This window comes from Scardinius erythrophthalmus (genome assembly GCF_964197995.2).
Source record: "Scardinius erythrophthalmus genome assembly, chromosome: 2".
Lineage (NCBI taxonomy): Eukaryota > Metazoa > Chordata > Actinopteri > Cypriniformes > Leuciscidae > Scardinius > Scardinius erythrophthalmus.
This window is the reverse complement of record NC_138222.1, coordinates 38549943-38567661: the sequence shown is the minus strand read 5'-3', so window position 1 is coordinate 38567661 and position 17719 is coordinate 38549943.

The window sequence follows — 17719 nt, the reverse complement described above, 5'->3', positions numbered from 1 at the left end:
AAAATCAATTCAAACTGAGCTAATGGCAAAATGGATATTTCTTTGAAGACTGGCCTGGCCCCCAACCCCTCCTTCTATCTTCTGAGCATTGTTTTCCTCTTATCTTTTCCCCATTACTTGAACACACTAATGGCCCTTTTAAGTCTGCGGCCATCTGCATTTGCTAAAAAATTATGTCCTCTTCATCTTGAGTAAAACACAGTCACTTTAAGGTTAAGTCTTAGGTCCGTTTCGCAGTGCGTGGTGTACGTGGTGTGCATTTTTTTCTTCTTCATATTAACAGGTAACAGCATTCACTGCCGGCATAAGGTGAAAGTAGAGTTTGTTGGTCGCTTTGGATAAACGCATCTGCTAAATTATTAAATAATATATTTTGTGATGTTCAAAAGTTTAGGGTCAATAAGATTTTTCTAATCTTTTCGAATCTTATGCTCAGACAGGCTGCATTTATTTGATCAAAAATACAGTAAATCTCACAACCAATTCGTACGACCTCACTCGAATTTATACGATTTGTCTAAACCTACGTGATGGGTAGGTTTAGGGGCAATATGAGTAAAGTCGTATAAATTAGTACGAATTAGCCACTTTGTAAAATTCGTACGAATTGCCGTGAGATCGGGTTGGTAAAAACTGTAATATTGTGAAATACTGTTACAGTTTAAAATCATTGGTTTCTATTTCAATTCTGAAGGAAGATGAAGTGCAACACTGTCATTAGTAGACAGAATGTCAAACAGATGTCATTTTATGAGGAAAAAGATACTAATCTAATCTTATATTGATTGACTGACTCCATCAGTTGATTCCATTTACAATAGCTTCATCTCCACAAAATCTCTTTGTAACTGTAACTAATAATCATTCAGTAAATATAAACAATATAGAATGAGAGAGGAGGACACCTGCATATCAGCAGATGTTCCATCCATTATCACTTCACTCCTCTCCTTCTCTTCCTCCTGTTGGTTTGGGCTTGTCAAGACACTGTTGCACTTCTCTGATGTTTTGTGTTATAACGTAACCTGTACATTTACACTTGCGGTATTTATATGCCCTTTACGTATTCTACAAGTCATTTGAACAAAATAAGAGGGATCATAAAAGATGCATTTTTAAGTCTTGTTTGTCCGTTAAACTGCCCAGAGTTAAACTGCCCACTGTTCTTCTTCTTCTTCAAATAAATAAATAAATAAATAAATTATTCCAGGTCCGGCACTTTTTTTTTTTTTTTTCAGTATCTTCTGCATATTTGAATCCATTCCAGCTGTGTCTGTATAATTTTGAGATCCATTTTTTTCACACTAACAACTGAGGGACTATTACGAATTATTAGGTTCAAACATTCACTAATGCTCAAGAAAGCAACACGATGCAGTAAGATCTGGTGATCCGGTGTCCTCTGGGAAACATTAAAAAAAAAAAAAAAAAAAAAACATGGAAATTATCTGAAGAGCAGCACCAAGTGAAAAAAATAAGAGGAATCCTTTTCAGAAGTTTACTATTTTAATGCATCATGTTCTCTTTTTGAGTATTAGAGAATGTTTGCATGTTTTGCAATAGTCCAACTATTGTCCTCTATGTGCAAAATATTTATCTCAAGAACATACAGTCACCGCTGGAAAGGTTTCAAATATGCAGAAGAACCAAAAAAATGTGCAGGACCTGGAGCTTCTTTTTGAACAAGAAGAACAACAGTGGGCAGTTTACATGCTTAGGACAAAGAAGGCACTTGTGAAAAATGATCACACACAAAAAAAGTATTAAGATTTTGAACGGGGTCTTTTTTCTAAATCCAGCTATTATTTTGTCTTGTGGACTATATGCAAACATCTGTTTAAATTTAAAATATAGCTTATTTAGGGTTGTGCTAAATAAAAAACAACCTGCAAATTCTGTGATGCCTTTTATTTTTGATAAAATTATTAACATTTTTTCAGATTCTACAAGGTGTGTGTAAACTTAAGGCTGCAAATGTATATAGTAGTCTATTACCTCTATGTGTAATGCTTTCTGCAGAATAATGAACATTAATCTCTAAACCATCACATCTTAATTTATCTTGGAATGTGCTTTTTCACACTGTAGCTCACAAACAAATGATTTAATGTGATATTTTATTCATCACTTACAAAAGGTGCTTGTAATTTTAAATAATGAATGTTTAGGGTTTATAGTCACATGAGTGAGTTCCGTCCTCTGAGATTTGTAAACAGCAGATACTTACGAGAAACAGAGAGAAAGAGAGAAGGACTCAGTGTGTGCTTAATGTTTTTGCATTGTTTTGAAGTCTGGGTGATCCAGAGAAAGGTTGCAGTCTTGTTTTGTAAGGCCTGTGTGTGTATGTCTATTAGAGCGCAGCTGGTCGCTCTCTTCTTTTGCCCTGAACAGAATAATCACCACAGTCAGGTTAACACGACCCACAGAAAATGAAACGCAGTGCAAATGAGAACACTTGTACTCTTTGCAGTGCTCTCATCTCATCTCCTTTAGATTCCCTTTTGCAGTTCGAGGGACAGTGGGAGCAATGAGGGATCTCTGAATTTAGTAAACTTGTGATAAATAGCACAGGTCAAATATTATAGAGTCACTGTGTGAAATACTAACTCTCAACATTAACACTGATGCCTTTGTTTAAGACTTAATGCGAGTAATTGTTCACATATGTTTCGCAATGAAGTTCCAAAGAAAAAACAATGACATTCTAGATACGATTTTCCACTGAGGTGTAAAAGTAGTTTGAAGATGTGCAAGAAATCATCAACATCAGGACACAAAATGAGTATTAAGCTTTTTTTTTTTTTTGCAACCCCAAAACACGGCATGTCTCTGGATTATTTCCCAACACAGGCTCATTGGGAAAACATTGCATATAGCAAAAATTTTATTAAATAAAAAAATGAAGTAAAAATGTTCAATGTTTTGTTATATAAAAGATGAAGATCATGCAGTAACATTTGGTAATTTTCATTATTATTATTAGTTTATTTTGTTATTAAAATAATAAAAAAAGATTGCTACAATGAAAATAAGTAGTAATCTTTTGAATTACATCAAATTAAATTATCTTAAGTAAAAATCCTTTATTTCATCAGTGACATTTACTCACTTAAACTAAGGGGTCAGGGCCTCTTTTGACAGTCTCCAAAATCCACCTGTCTCTTCTCCTGTCTTATTCTTTATAAAAACTCTGATCTGGTTAATATAATCTCGCTGTCTCTTTCCAACTTTCCTCTCAAATTTACGATGACAGGGGTTGAAAGTTGTAATAATATTTTGGTTGTTTCACAGAAAGGCTTGTGATGAATGCATAGGAGAATTCAGGCATTGAGATTCTGAGCATGATACTGGCACCAAACAACTTTATATGGCCACGGGCCATTCGCAAAGGATGGAGTGGAATATTTGGGGGTGAGAGCAGGGGAGGAGAGAAGAATCTAAAGGACAAGGGCTTTATTTACACAAGGATTTTTGGGGGTATTTAACATTCAAAAGAGACAGATCAGAAAAACAACATCAACAGCAAAGACAAAAGTAAGTAGCCTATCGTAGATGTGGAAGTGTGGAATGAACTCATTTCTATGTGTAGCACTTTTCATCAGTTCATTTCGTCTTTATTTGGTGAGGTGTTACAAAGTGTGTTTAAATCATGTCCAGCTCACCTCGGCCCTCTAATGACTCCAGGCATATGCTTTTTGAAATCCCTCTCTTCCGCTCTCTCATTTTCCTCTCAGTGCCTCGGAGGCTGTGTGCTGGTTCCTGTAGTATTAAGGCATGCACACTCCCATTACTAAATTGTATAGTGTCATTTCCACCAGGGCTTATGATTAGAGGAAAGAGGGTCTTCATGCATCAGATAACATCAGTTGGGAGAAACGGGTGAGACCCCTGCCTGAAGGGTGTGTGTGTGTGTGTGTGTGTGTGTGTGTGTGTGTGTGTGTGTGTGTGTGTGTGTGTGTGTGTGTGTGTGTGTGTGTGTGTGTGTGTGTGTGTGTGTGTGTGTGTGTGTGTGTGTGTGTGTGTTGTGTGTGCGAGCGAGCGAGCACTGGGGGTGTAAATCCCAAAACAAAGTACCAAGTATCCGCTTTCATTGTGAACATCCTCAGTGATAAGATCAGAGAGAGGGGTGTGCTGGTGTTGTTGTGATAGTAAATGTTTTACCTGTGTGGTTTTGTAAAGAGCAGGATCTGCAGACGATATCTGCGATTTACAGGTTTACATGCTGATAAAAGACACAAAAGACCAGCCTGGGCCATGGAGACCAGTGATTTTAGCCACCCAGCTAGGAACATATCAGACATAGACACTCATACTCACACAGATCAGTCCTTTCAATACGCCGCTGACTACAACATCAATTAGCAGAGGAGTGTGATAGCGTGATTGTGTGTGAGTTTGGGAGGGGGGGCGGTTTATAAGGGACAATGAGAAGGACATGGAGGAGGGTGGGAGAGAGATAAGTTTGTAGGGTATTGTCTCATGACAGAGACCTGGATAAATGCCTTGTCTTTCAGTTAACGGAATGAAAGGCAGAATTATTCATTTGTTTCTCATATGTAGCCAAGACAGCTGGAGAACAATGGAATACAAGGCCCCTTTCTGCTCCGCTGCCAAGCTACTGTACAGCACAGCTAAATACAGCTCAATCAATCACTGTATGATTAGCCTGAATGCAACAGGAATTAGAACACACATAATATAAATATATGTAAACTACCGTTCAAAAGTTTGGGGTCAGTAATTTTTTTTTTTTTTTTTTTAAGAAATTGTTCAGCAAGAATACGTTAAATTGAACTACAGCAACTGTAAAGACATTCTTTCTTTTAAACGTTCTATTCATTAAAAAATCCTGAAAACAAAATGCATCACAGTTTGGCTGATGATAATAATAAGGATTATTTATTGAGCAGCAAAACAGTACATTAGAATGATTTCTGAAGAATCGTGTGACAGATTTGCTATCACAGGAATAAATGAATTTTAAATTCAATTTTTAAATAAATAAATAAAATGTTACTTACCCCTAACTTTTGAACAGTTATGTATTGATTTATTTGATTAGTCAAAATATTTTATTAATTTATTTTTAAAGCAAAAAAAGTGATATGATGTCAGAAAAAGTACTAATTCCCTGTCCATGTATTAAATTGACACTGGTTAACAAATATCTTAAAATCTTCACTTGAAAACAAGCTACACATCTGCTGGTATTTGTTATCAGTTTCAAATAATCTTCTCTATAGAATTTAACTTTCTTTTCTTTATCTTTTTAAAAACATCTCTGTAAAACATGTTTACACAAGGGATTATCAGGCCACATAGCACAAATATATTTACAGCAGTGTCAGGAATCACAATAGGATTTTCTGGCCTTTAATGCGTATGTGGAACAGCTACGTATGTTTTCCGTTTTAAAGAGGATGAGTTTAATTTAGCTTGGCAATAATTATTTTGAAACAAGCCTGGCTGTGCTCCTAATCTCAGGCTTCAATCTGTACATATATAGTCAGATTAAATGCATTGCATCTTCCATCTGTTTTTCTGGGGGGGGGGGGGGGGGGGGGGTTCTTCTGCATGCCCAGAAATACACATTTTCTTTAGTAGAAAACAAGAGCATGTGGATGTGAATGGCGCTCGGAGTGAGTGTTTACCACATCAGGAGAGATTAATCCTGGAGTGTCTCCCTGGCACACACAGGAGGGGGCACTTTTTTTGATGGACACAGAAACGCAACATTCCTATAGTTTCCAAAGTGCACACTTAAATACGCTAATGCGAATAAACACAAATACATTGCTCTCATTACGGTGCCACTGACTTTATATGCAATCAGCTTGCATATTGCTTGGATGCGTTCTAAAAACCACAGCAGTGAATTAAGGGTTCAAATTGACAGAAGGATTAATCAAACGGATGATAAAACGAATGACATCATCACATCCCTGGACTGATTCAACCAGAATGCTATGTCAGACAAAACAATCTCTCTCTCTCTCTCTCTCTCTCTCTCTCTCTCTCTCTCTCTCTCTCTCTCTCTCTCTCTCTCTCTCTCTCTCTCTCTCTCTCTCTCTCTCTCTCTCTCTCTCTCTCTCTCTCTCTCTCACTAACTCCGTTTAGTTTTATGAATGTACTTAATTGTAGGTGTCCTTGTAGCTTTGATTGTTCTCCAGGCATTTGTTGTGTCTTTAGGTGACCGCTTTTTTAAAAGCTCTTAGGCCCACTCATGCTGCCGTTACCTCTCCACTCACTGACTCACTCACCTGTATTAAACAATGAGGAGGAGCCAAAAGGACAGGAGAAATGCTGTTTGCAGGTCGCAAAGGATCAAGAGGCTTGTCAAAGTGCTTTTAAACATCTCAACTTGCCAGACTGCTTTTAAAAACTTCCAAGATGAAGCTCAGTGAACAAGCTGCTAGAATTCCATCCATAAAATCTCACTTTTGATCATCCAGGTACACAATGATGCAATGCTGTCCAGACCTGCAGCAACTGAAAATACAGCTTCTGATCATGGCCAAGTTTTCTAAAGCACAAGTAACTTGACAGCTGGGTCATTCTGTATCAACTCAACCAGAGGTCCCTGACTACATTTTTTTGATTTTGATCTCTTTTTTTTCTGGTGAAAGAAGAAAACCAAAATATTAAGAGTAATTCACGGTTTTGTAGAGGGGGGTCAAAATGACAATTTTCACCTGAGATTTGGATCCAAATTAAAGGAGGTAAAATGGACGTCACAGCAAATTTGCGTGACATGAGAAAAAATGTTAAAAAATAGAATCTAAAAGGATATTAATATATCTTTAATAACACCGTTTGCAAATAATGCAACAAAGATAGCTAAAGTAAACCGATTTTACTAATAGACCTACCAATCTCTGTAAAAATAAATGTTCAAAAAAACATCCATTGTCTACTGTCAGTAATGTAACACTGAAGTCACTTTCAAACCAAGCAGCTTTCTGTTGGTCAGAACAGGAAATTTGCTTGTCATGAGCAAAAACTGTGACCTTTTTCACCCTCACACAGAAAAAACTCTCAATTGTGTGGATTCCCATTGAAATGACTGGATTTCGTCCATGTAATTTCTTCAAGCAACGGTAAATGTGACCGCACCTTATCCTGAAAGTGTAATTTACAAGGTTATCGAGTTATCATGTCACCGCTGAACAAATACATACTGTAGCCAGGGTTCTACTGCGTTGTAATACATGTGAATACGTTTTTGGTACAGATTCCCTATAAATGAGTCAAATCATTAGGGCTTTTCAAGTGCAGGTGTGTTTCATGTGAAGTCAGTGAGATCTAGAGAAGGTGAATCTGAAACAGATGTGTCTCGATGCTTCATTCTGTTATGATGGTTATCAGGAGTTCATACCAATGAGGTGCAAGAATGAAAAGGTTTCTAGCTAGATATGGCTTGGAGAAGTTCTGAGGGTAGTTTTGGCCCATGCCAGGTCAGGAAAAGTCAAATATTTTAGTAAACACACTTTTTGGAGGAAAACAATGTCCATGCAATAGAATTTTGGATGCACACGAGGACATCGCAGATGGTGTTACCTTCAACTGAGAAGCAATTTCATTATGGCAAATTAAGTACATCTGTGCTTTATTTGTGCTAAATCGTATTTTATATTTTCAACACGCTACTATACTATTTAAAAATCAAAAATCTTCATTGGCTGGCTAAATGCTAAACCGTACAGAGAGGTGGAATCTAGTAATGAGAAGATGAGCTTTACAACAACACATGTTCAAATGTGTTAACAGAGACTTAGCAACTGTCAGCAAGAGCTAAAGTGTCTTACTCCTGTCTGACTGACCTCAGTCTATCTGGCTGTTTCACACTCCAGTTTTATTTTATCTGTAATGCTAATACTAAACAAAAGTCATAAATCTGCTCTGTCTCTGCAATAGTTTTCTCTGTAAGCTGCTTGCTTTTGCTCCTGGTTTTAATGAGTGTAGCAAATCAGATATGTGCAATTGGCAACACATCCCGTCCCCTCAAACAGCATGCTATTGTGTGTTGAGGGGACATGCAAGTGAGAGAGGTTTCTAGAGTCTATGTCTGTGATTTATGTCATAAGAAGTTGTATCACATTGTGTCTGACATTGTGCAAGCATGCTATAGCTTAGATTCCCCATGTGTTTATGCGGCATGTATTTTTGCGTTTCATTATGGATGCAAACAGATTGTCTCGGTGTTCGTGATGAGTATGTAACTATAGTCTCATGTTGCTAGCAGCTGTTGAGTTATAAAGCTTTTTTTTTTTTTTTTTTTTGCTTTGACAGGCATAAATAATATCGTGTGCCATTGGCTACTGTTGTTTGAGAGAGATACTACACTACACTGTTCCATAGATTAAACTCATTTCAGGTGTTTCTTCAAATGTTTAGGACTGTACTCATAAATCCAATCCATGGAATAAAAATGTCATGATTATGTCATTTATTTGGTTATTAGTAATTTAAAAATAAAGGTGAAGCAGTGTCAGAGAACATTTTTTAACAATTGGTTTGGAGGTTCATGGGAGTTTTGTGGAAGATCTTTAAGCACTCACACAGACACACACTAGAACTGTGTGGAGTGAAAAAAAAAATCATCCATTCCACTTTATGAAGCAAGAAATAAATTTCACTCTCATTACAAAACAACAGGAAGATAATACACATATTTGTGACCACACACACACACATGCACGCATACTTTACCAAAAGGAAATGGACGTTAAAAGCTGTCATAATTGACCATGAAATATGTTGCCATATTTTGTACCTTTCCACAGTTGCATGATGGCAAAAGATGAGAAATTTCATAAGTACAGTTATGACACATCCTCTTGACTTGTGTAAAGCTTACATTATTATTTTTAGCTAATGTCAAAGTCCTGTGTTAATCTTTGGACATCAAAGTTGCAAATAGTAATACAAGCCTTATACCAGTTTGGCTTAAAATGTACACTGATAATAATTATTCTGTGGTAAAGTAAATACTGCAGAAAAAAAGATGTAATTTCTACAGTTAGTTTAGGCAAGAATTTAAAAAAGTAAATTCTATATTGGTACTAAATTCAAATTCAAAGTATATTTTACTTGGAACTGTTTTTTATGTTTACAATGATTCTTTGAGTAAATATCAAAGATATATATATATCTGTCTGTCTGTCTTTCTCTGTGTTATCTTTTTTCTTTTTAAGGGGAAGAGAGCTATGTGACAGACTGCATGGAAGAAAATCAAAACTCCCTCAGGTAAGCTACTTACGCTGTCTCAAGAGCCTCTTACACAGATCTCCATAAGGATGAGGGGTGGGGGGGGGGGGATTCATATCTCATCAGCTTGTGCTTCTTGGCATGTCTTGTTATCACTGAGTGCTGATTCTGCGTGACGATGTTAAACAGCATGATCACTGACCCTACGCTACTGTAGGGATCAAAATGTCAGCCTGCGTATGCGGTCACGGTAATTGTGTGGCTGCCCTCCAGGGTGACTGAACCGAGAGAGAGAGAGAGTCAAACACAGCAGTTCAGACATCACAATCACACAATCACAACACAGTTTTTGGGTCAAATTTCTTGCCCACAGGTAACTTCTTGTATGCATATGTGGATGGATGAATTGGAAAAGTATAAACAAATGAGATGAAAAAGAGCCACAAAGAATGAGAGAGGAAAGGAGTGATGGACCTTCTCCACACACAGAGGTGCTTTGATAGAGGAGCATCTCTGTGCTAAAACACTCTACACTCATCTCTCTTTCTCTCTCTCTCTCCCTCGCTCACACTCTCTCTGTCACTTAAAGAATGCTCTCCGGTGCTGGATTAATTAAACTCTAAACATTAAATATTGATTGATGCATTATCAGCGCCTCCCAGTCGCTTCCGCCCGGATTGATTTCCGACGTGATTTATTGTCATATTTGTAGAGTCATTTCACTTGATAACAAAGAGGAATTGCTGCTCGCAACCTCAGACCACCCCCCGTTTCTACTTCCTCTGCCCCCCCACTCACTTTTCCCTCTGCTTCTCTCTCTCTCTCTCTCTCTCTCTCTCTCCCTCCCTCCATTTGTTAGGTGTAAGATATGTCTGCACACAGCCCATGTATATTATCATTATTCAAATTGAAATGATAAAACAGCCCATGACTGATGTTTTTCCTCTTTGTCCTGCTTCCTATCATCACGCTCTGAAATGAATCCACAGAGAAAGGGGCTGGTTAAATCAGCAGCTATAATTCATGGACAGAGTCTTCACCTTTTATTCAGTTTAAATTCTCAGAGCTTTGTTGTTATTAGATTGAAGTGAGAAAAGTTTTGACTAAATTTGAATGTGATGAATGAAGGATATGGACCATATCAGAACCATCTAGGCTCACGTGATGTTTGGGCCTTTGTTTTATAAGCATTTGAGTACATTTGACACTTAATGTTTCTCTTTCTCTCTTGTATGTCCATGTTAGACTTTGTTAGAAGAATATTTATTTAAAAAAGTTAAATGAATATGTGCACAATACAAGTTGCACATTGTTTCACACACTTGGCCTATTTCTTCCCATGTTTTTGTATATACAATTGCTTAAAACATCTACCGAGGAACCACACGGTCAAAGTTTCTTTGAGGATAATCACTCATCCAGGCCATCGCACTTCCTTCTTTCACTCTCTTTTTTCTGTTTATTGACAGCATATGTCAAGTATCACATTCTATTAAACAATTTGACCTTTTATTACATTCTCAGCTTCTCCAACAGAGTTTACAAATAAAATGAATGGACCTTTATGTGGACTGATTTTAGAAGTTTTTCAAATTACCAATGACAGGATGAGGCTTTATGAATTGGATGTGGTGTGAGAAAGCATCTGCTTTACTGTTACAATCCAATTATTGTCTCTTCCAATAATCCTAGTGGTATTTTTAAACTGTGCAGTAGCACACACAAGCTTCTATTTTAAATTTGTGAACACTATATAATTCTATTTGTTCATGGCTTCCCGACAAACAAATACTTAGTTTATTTAAGCATGTTTTCTATATATTTAGAATGTCTATTATTTTCAGCTGCATTTGGTGAGGAAACTCAATTTGACTCATGTCAATTGAATTTGGTGACATTGAATTATGAGATTGCGGTGGTGTCTTTGGGTCAGGAGTTTGAAACAAGAGGACAGGGGCATGTTTATATGTGTTGTGTGTTAGTAAGTAAGTATCCCCCGTGACTCACTCACAGGCTCATGTTAAATATTCACTCTTATTGTATTTGTAAATTACAAGAAGCTCTCATTTGAGCCTTTAAGATGGGTCACGGGCAGGTTGAAAAGTTTACAAGAAAATGAGGATATTTGGTGTCTTGCAAAAAATACAAGAGATCCTCTTTCACCACTATAGCACTAACAATATCAAAATCAGCATAGTGACATAACTAGAGGCGAGTTCTTGACTTTTTCTCAAAGACTGGATTCATTTTAATATTACAATAAAAAAAAAAGAGTGAGAACATTGGACAGAATAATTACAAATCATTACTGAAGCATAGGAGAAATTACACAGCAATTAATGGAATGACAGAACCAATTATGGAATATATTAATATTGTTATTATTATAATGGTTAATAACTATTAGCTAGGGGGGTAAGTTAAGTGCACTTAACAAATGAATGGTTTGTGTAGAGAAATAACGCTACTCGTTTTGAACAACCTTTGAGACAGATAAATCACTTTTCTCATTACTGATACAATCAATCTCCCTTTCTGCAAAGGTTATAAGCCGCAGACATTACATGTGTAATTGAATCATTAATAGACCTAATCTCATTAACAGCAAAATTAAGAAACAAATTTGCCTTTTCTTTATAAACCTGCCACTGATGACCAATGAGAACTCTCAATATAATTATATTCATCATAATTAGTGCATAGTAATAAGTGATTAACATACAATAATGGCTAAGAGAAGCTCTTTGTTCCTAATTGCTGAACATGTACTCTAGTTCATACCTCTTTTGTGTTTAATTGATACCCTTTTGCAAATGATTAATCTCATTCTTGAGTGTTCTGGTATTCTAAATATCCCTGTACTTTTAAATGTTGAAGCGTTATCACTGTATGTATGTATGCATATATGTGTGTACAATGTACATACATACAGTGTATATATAATATGAATGTACAGTGTATATATTTTAACACACACAAAGTGAATATATATACATATATATATATATATATATATATACACACTTTGCAGGGATTTATTATTAAGCTTATTTGTATTCATTTACATTATTTTATATTATTATTAAATTCTATTTTACCCCACACTCATACAGACAGAAAAATCACACACTTTCTATTGTATTAGATTTAGCCTCCTCTGATCAATTGTATTGATCACCTCTGAAACGGCATGAGGATCAATAGAGTCTTAATGCGAGTTTGCTGTCCAATCAGAGCCTGTTAAAATCAAGAGAAGGTCTTCAATAGACTGTCTGCTTCCTGTCACATACACCAGGAGATAAATGTGCATAATGGTGTCCTATACAGCACACGCACACAGTCATCGCAGATTTAAAATGTATGAATATTAAAAGTCATTATACATATATCAGCAAAGAAATTCTAAAACATAACAGTTTATATATTCCTGTGTCTACATGTCCTTGCATGCTAACATATGCATGGTTAACCATTTTAGAATGAATACATATATATCTTATATATATTCCCACATTCCTCTGCTGATAGCTCTGAAAGAGACTGATCCATAGTGGCACCACCTTTAGATGTTTGTCAGCTGTGTATGTTTGTTCTCACAGGGCCAAAGTTGGCTGTGACTCTAGAGGAGACTTTGTAAGTGCCTGGGCTCTTACTGTGAATATTAACGAGAGAGAGAAAAAGAAAGGGAAGGAAAGGAGAAAGAAAGAAGGAGAGCGAAACAGAGGGAGAGAATAAGGGCATGAAATCTTAGAAAGCAGCTGAGATAGAGAAAGAAGGATAAAGAAACAGGGGAAAACTGGGCCAGAGAGGGTAATAGGCTAGCACTGTCACTTCTCTCTAAAACCTGCACAAAGGAAGAAAGGAAGTGATAGTGGGACAAGTGGGAGGGAGCCAGCCAATGGAAAAGGAAGCAATAAAAACAACAGCAAACTTCCCTGCACAGGAACCTGTGTGTGTGTGTGTGTGTGTGTGTGTGTGTGTGTGTGTGTGTGTGTGTGTGTGTGTGTGTGTGTGTGTGTGTGTGTGTGTGTGTGTGTGTGTGTGTGTGTGTGTGTGTGTGTGTGTGTGTGTGTGTGTGTGTGTGTGTGTGTGTGTGTGTGTGTGTGTGTGTGTGTGTGTGTGTGTGTGTGTGTGTGTGTGTGTGTGTGTGTGTGTGTGTGTGTGTGTGCGTGTGTGTGTGTGTGTGCGTGTGTGCGTGTGTGTGTTGTGGGTGGTCAGTAGGTCAGTTGTACTCAAACATGTTTTGTTACATGAAGCTATAAACATGAACAGACACACTGTTACAGTTAATAATGAGATAAGAGGGAGAGAAAGAAAAACTTTGCACTGTACATCAAGGAATTTTTACTCAGCATCTTTGGCTTAACTGATCACTTGCATGCTGAAAATGTCATACTTGTTTTTTTGGTTTTCTTTCCAACGAGTGTGCATATGTGTGTGTGTGTGTGTGTGTGTGTGTGTGTGTGTGTGTGTGTGTGTGTGTGTGTGTGTGTGTGTGTGTGTGTGTGTGTGTGTGTGTGTGTGTGTGTGTGTGTGTGTGTGTGTGTGTGTGTGTGTGTGTGTGTGTGTGTGTTTTACTGTGTGGTCTTTGTGAATGAGACTGCTTAGTCTGCTTTTCAAAGACAAACTCACATATTGCTTATCCTCCCTCCAGACAGTGGCAGTTTGAAACCACTGAAACCCCAGTTCCGTCTAATGTGTGTTATTGCTTGTTTTAAAGAACAATTAAAAATGAAAAGCTTGAAGTTAATGTAGTTTTCCCTTTGTCGGGTGCTGGAAAGATGTGAATGAAAGCGCAAACATCTTGAAACATTCATTTTACATTTCTCACATTGAAAATGCTTTGATTGTGCCATGCACTGCATCTCCTCCCAAACATCACAATAATTTCCAAAATGTGCTGGAAATTCCTTAACCGCGCAACAATAACAAAATCATATCATAATGTTCATGCGGAAGCAATTTTTATATAAAAAGCGTCACTTTTAGCCTTTTTAAAGCTATATTTAAAGTTATTTATCTGCTGTTTCTCTTTTCACTTTTTGATACTCATTTTAATAATCTGATCACGTGACTCCTGCTAAAAGAGGCTTATTAGTGAATTGTGTATTTTTATATCATAAGCAGCTCTGTTGTCACACTCTTTCTCCTCATTCTTACACACTGACTCACTCTGTATCCGTGCAAGACTGCGAGTGGATGCGTCCTAATATGTGTTCAGGCAAAGTGGACCTGTGAGAGCTCTTTCTCTTTTCTCTGACATACAGGCAGAGTGTGTCAAGTGTGTGAAGTATGAATTATTAATAACATTTATTAGTATTGAGTTGTTTCAAATAATGTAATTCGTTTAGCAAAGTTTTAAGAGTGATTTCTGGTTTTACAGGGTGAAATGTGTCGTCATATAGTCTCCCTCTGCCACAACAACATGCTGAAGAGCTCTTACTCCAAATACCATTCTTCAGTGTCATAGGAGAAGTGGATGTGATTCATGTAGGCCAGTCGTCATCAGCTCTGCACACCTTATTGTTACATTTTTAATGTTAACCATGCAGTGTTAGTTCATCAAAACTAACCATAAGCACATCTGATGGAGATTTGTGTTTGTATAAGTGAGAGTATCCACACACCCACACACACACACACACACACACACACAAGCTGAACCAGACCGTGCATGTTTTGACTGAAGAGTACATTTTGTTTTAGTGTTATCATATTTTTACATTTTGGCATTCAAATCGGATGAATTCAACACTGTACTTTAAAATATGTGTGAAATCCGGGATAAATTGTGCCATAACTAGCCAACTCAAGAATCACTAAATCAATATTTTCTGAAGAAAAGAAACCCCTACATACTCACCTAAGATGCTTGCTTGTAAGGATGTGTATAAAAAATCAGGACATCTGAGCATGTGCAACAGCTGCATCTCTTGCTTTTCATTGGTGCTGTGGTGCTCTTTTTCCAGTAAGTATTTTGGGCTTTTACAGTGGTAAAGCACTGGTAGTGGATGACGACTCTATTCTGAGGAGGTCACTGAATTCTATGTCTTATTTTGATTCTACACTATCATAATCTTCTTTTCTTGTGCACACAACAAGTACAAAAGTTTGGTTCTGTGACATTTTTATTGTTTACTTGTTTTCTCAAGCAGGACAGCGCCACTAGAGAGAGGTTCTCTCTGTGACAATGCAAAAACAAACAAAGTCTACTGATGTAGAGTGACTGCATTGGACAATGTCACTGCAACAGTTACAGAGATAAAGCCTATGTTGGATCAAATGTTGGCTGTGAGCTTGTGTTTGTGGTAGTGGGAGGGAGGGTTCACTAGAGGACAAAAGCTCCACTCTGATCTCTTAATTAATGGTATTCTTATGGCAGGCCAGGTACAGTATGCTATCTATCTATCTATCTATCTATCTATCTATCTATCTATCTATCTATCTATCTATCTATCTATCTATCTATCTATCTATCTATCTATCTATCTATCTATCTATCTATCTATCATTCGTTCTAATGTTCCGTCTATCTACTGTAAAGGTTTTTAAATGTTTTAAAAGTTTTTCCTTGTTTAAGAAAGAGCTAAGGGTGAATTTAGAAATATAGTTTAGATTGCAATTTCTAAACTATATTTTTTAATTCACCCTTAGCTCTTTCTCTTTCTCATACTCTCTCTCTCTCTTTCAGACATGTAGTATAACTGGAAAAAGGGGGAATTATAACTGACTTAATATATAATTAATTAATCCCTTTTTGTCATTTATGCTAAATGTCTGTAAAAAAACTGTGTGTGTGTGTGTGTGTGTGTGTGTGTGTGTGTGTGTGTGTGTGTGTGTGTGTGTGTGTGTGTGTGTGTGTGTGTGTGTGTGTGTGTGTGTGTGTGTGTGTGTGTGTGTGTGTGTGTTTTTGTGTGTGTGTGTGTGTGTGTGTGTGTGTGTGTGTGTGTGTGTGTGTGTGTGTGTGTGTGTGTGTGTGTGTGTGTGTGTGTGTGTGTGTGACATCTAAGATGGTCACGTTTAGTCATACTTAAAATCTGTATGATATAGGCCTATTTGAAGCAGGCTATTCTGCTGTTCATTACTTTGTAGTTGAAATAGTTCAAATGGAAGTTATTTGCAAAATAAAATAGAAATGTATTTTAATATTGATCATAAGTTCAGTTAACTATTGATTACTAACACAGAGCAGCAGCTGAGGTAAATAAAACTACTTGTTATTTATTTGTAATATAAAGCATTCACCCCCTGAGGTCTGGAACTTAACACATTAGAAAAATGCCTCAGTGGCTGCAATAATCCCCGTCATCTGTTGATAACAGATGGTAGATGTCATCAGGAGGCGACTGTCTGCCGCTTGACATGATCATCACGCCTGCCATGGAGACAAGATCACAATTTACAACTCCAGATATACGCACTTAAATTTTGTCCACTTTATAAAGAACAAGTCAAGAAATCAGTCATAACCATGGTTTAAAATCAAGATCCTTCCGTTTGTCCACATCTCTAGAAACTATGAGTATCCCACTGTATTTTGCATTCCACTCTTATCCTGCAAGAAGCGATCGAGCGCAAATGAATGTGGTTAAACGAAGCTGGAAACAGTCGTGCTTCTACCTCCAACAGGCAGAGTGTAAATCAGCCTGATAAAACAAAATCCTCAAGAGGTAAAGTAAAGAGAACCATATTTTATAACACAAAAGTGCGAAGGATGCAAAGAGTAGGCGCTTTTCCCTGTAACATGAAGTTTAACATGTTATAAGGTCCTTCCTCTCATTCGCCACTGTTTCGATTGGATCCTATGCGAAGTGTGATCCAACTGTTTGTGATTCTCCGCGCAGAGCGTGCGGCAGTTCAGCTCCTCACTGAAGGCTACATGTTGAACTCTGCTAAAAGAGATAAAGGACATAAAACGGGGATATCTGGCGTCTACACACACACACACACACACACACACACACACGAAGGCGAAAAAAAAATCATCCATACTGCTTATGCTATTCAATTATGCGGTCAAACGCCCTCTGTTTCTGTGGAATGATCAATTATCGGTTGTCACTGATAATAGTGAATGATGACCCCACGCGCTCCCGCTGCTATATGCTTCTTATCGATTAGCGCGTGACACCCCGAGTGAGCGCGAGCATCTGCGCTCTAGAAAGAGCCCTGACTTGTTCGTTGCTCAATCGAAGGGACACCTATCTTTGAGAAATATTTCATATTCTGATGCTCGTAATACATGTTCTCACGTCTAACTTCGAAAAATGTTTCACTTTAAAATGAAACTTTTCGTGCGCATCGGTAACGCGGTGTCCCCCAGATAATATTTCCAAACATTTGTCAGCCCTGCCAATTAATTGCCGCCGCATAATAGTAAGAGGGAGGGAGTGTTTGAGCGCTTTCACTTAACCCCTTCCCCCATTCTTGTGGTGCACCCCTGACTTCTCTCGAGTCACAGCCCAAATTTCTCGCCGTTAGTGTCATTCACGTGGTGATTGTCCGAGCGCGC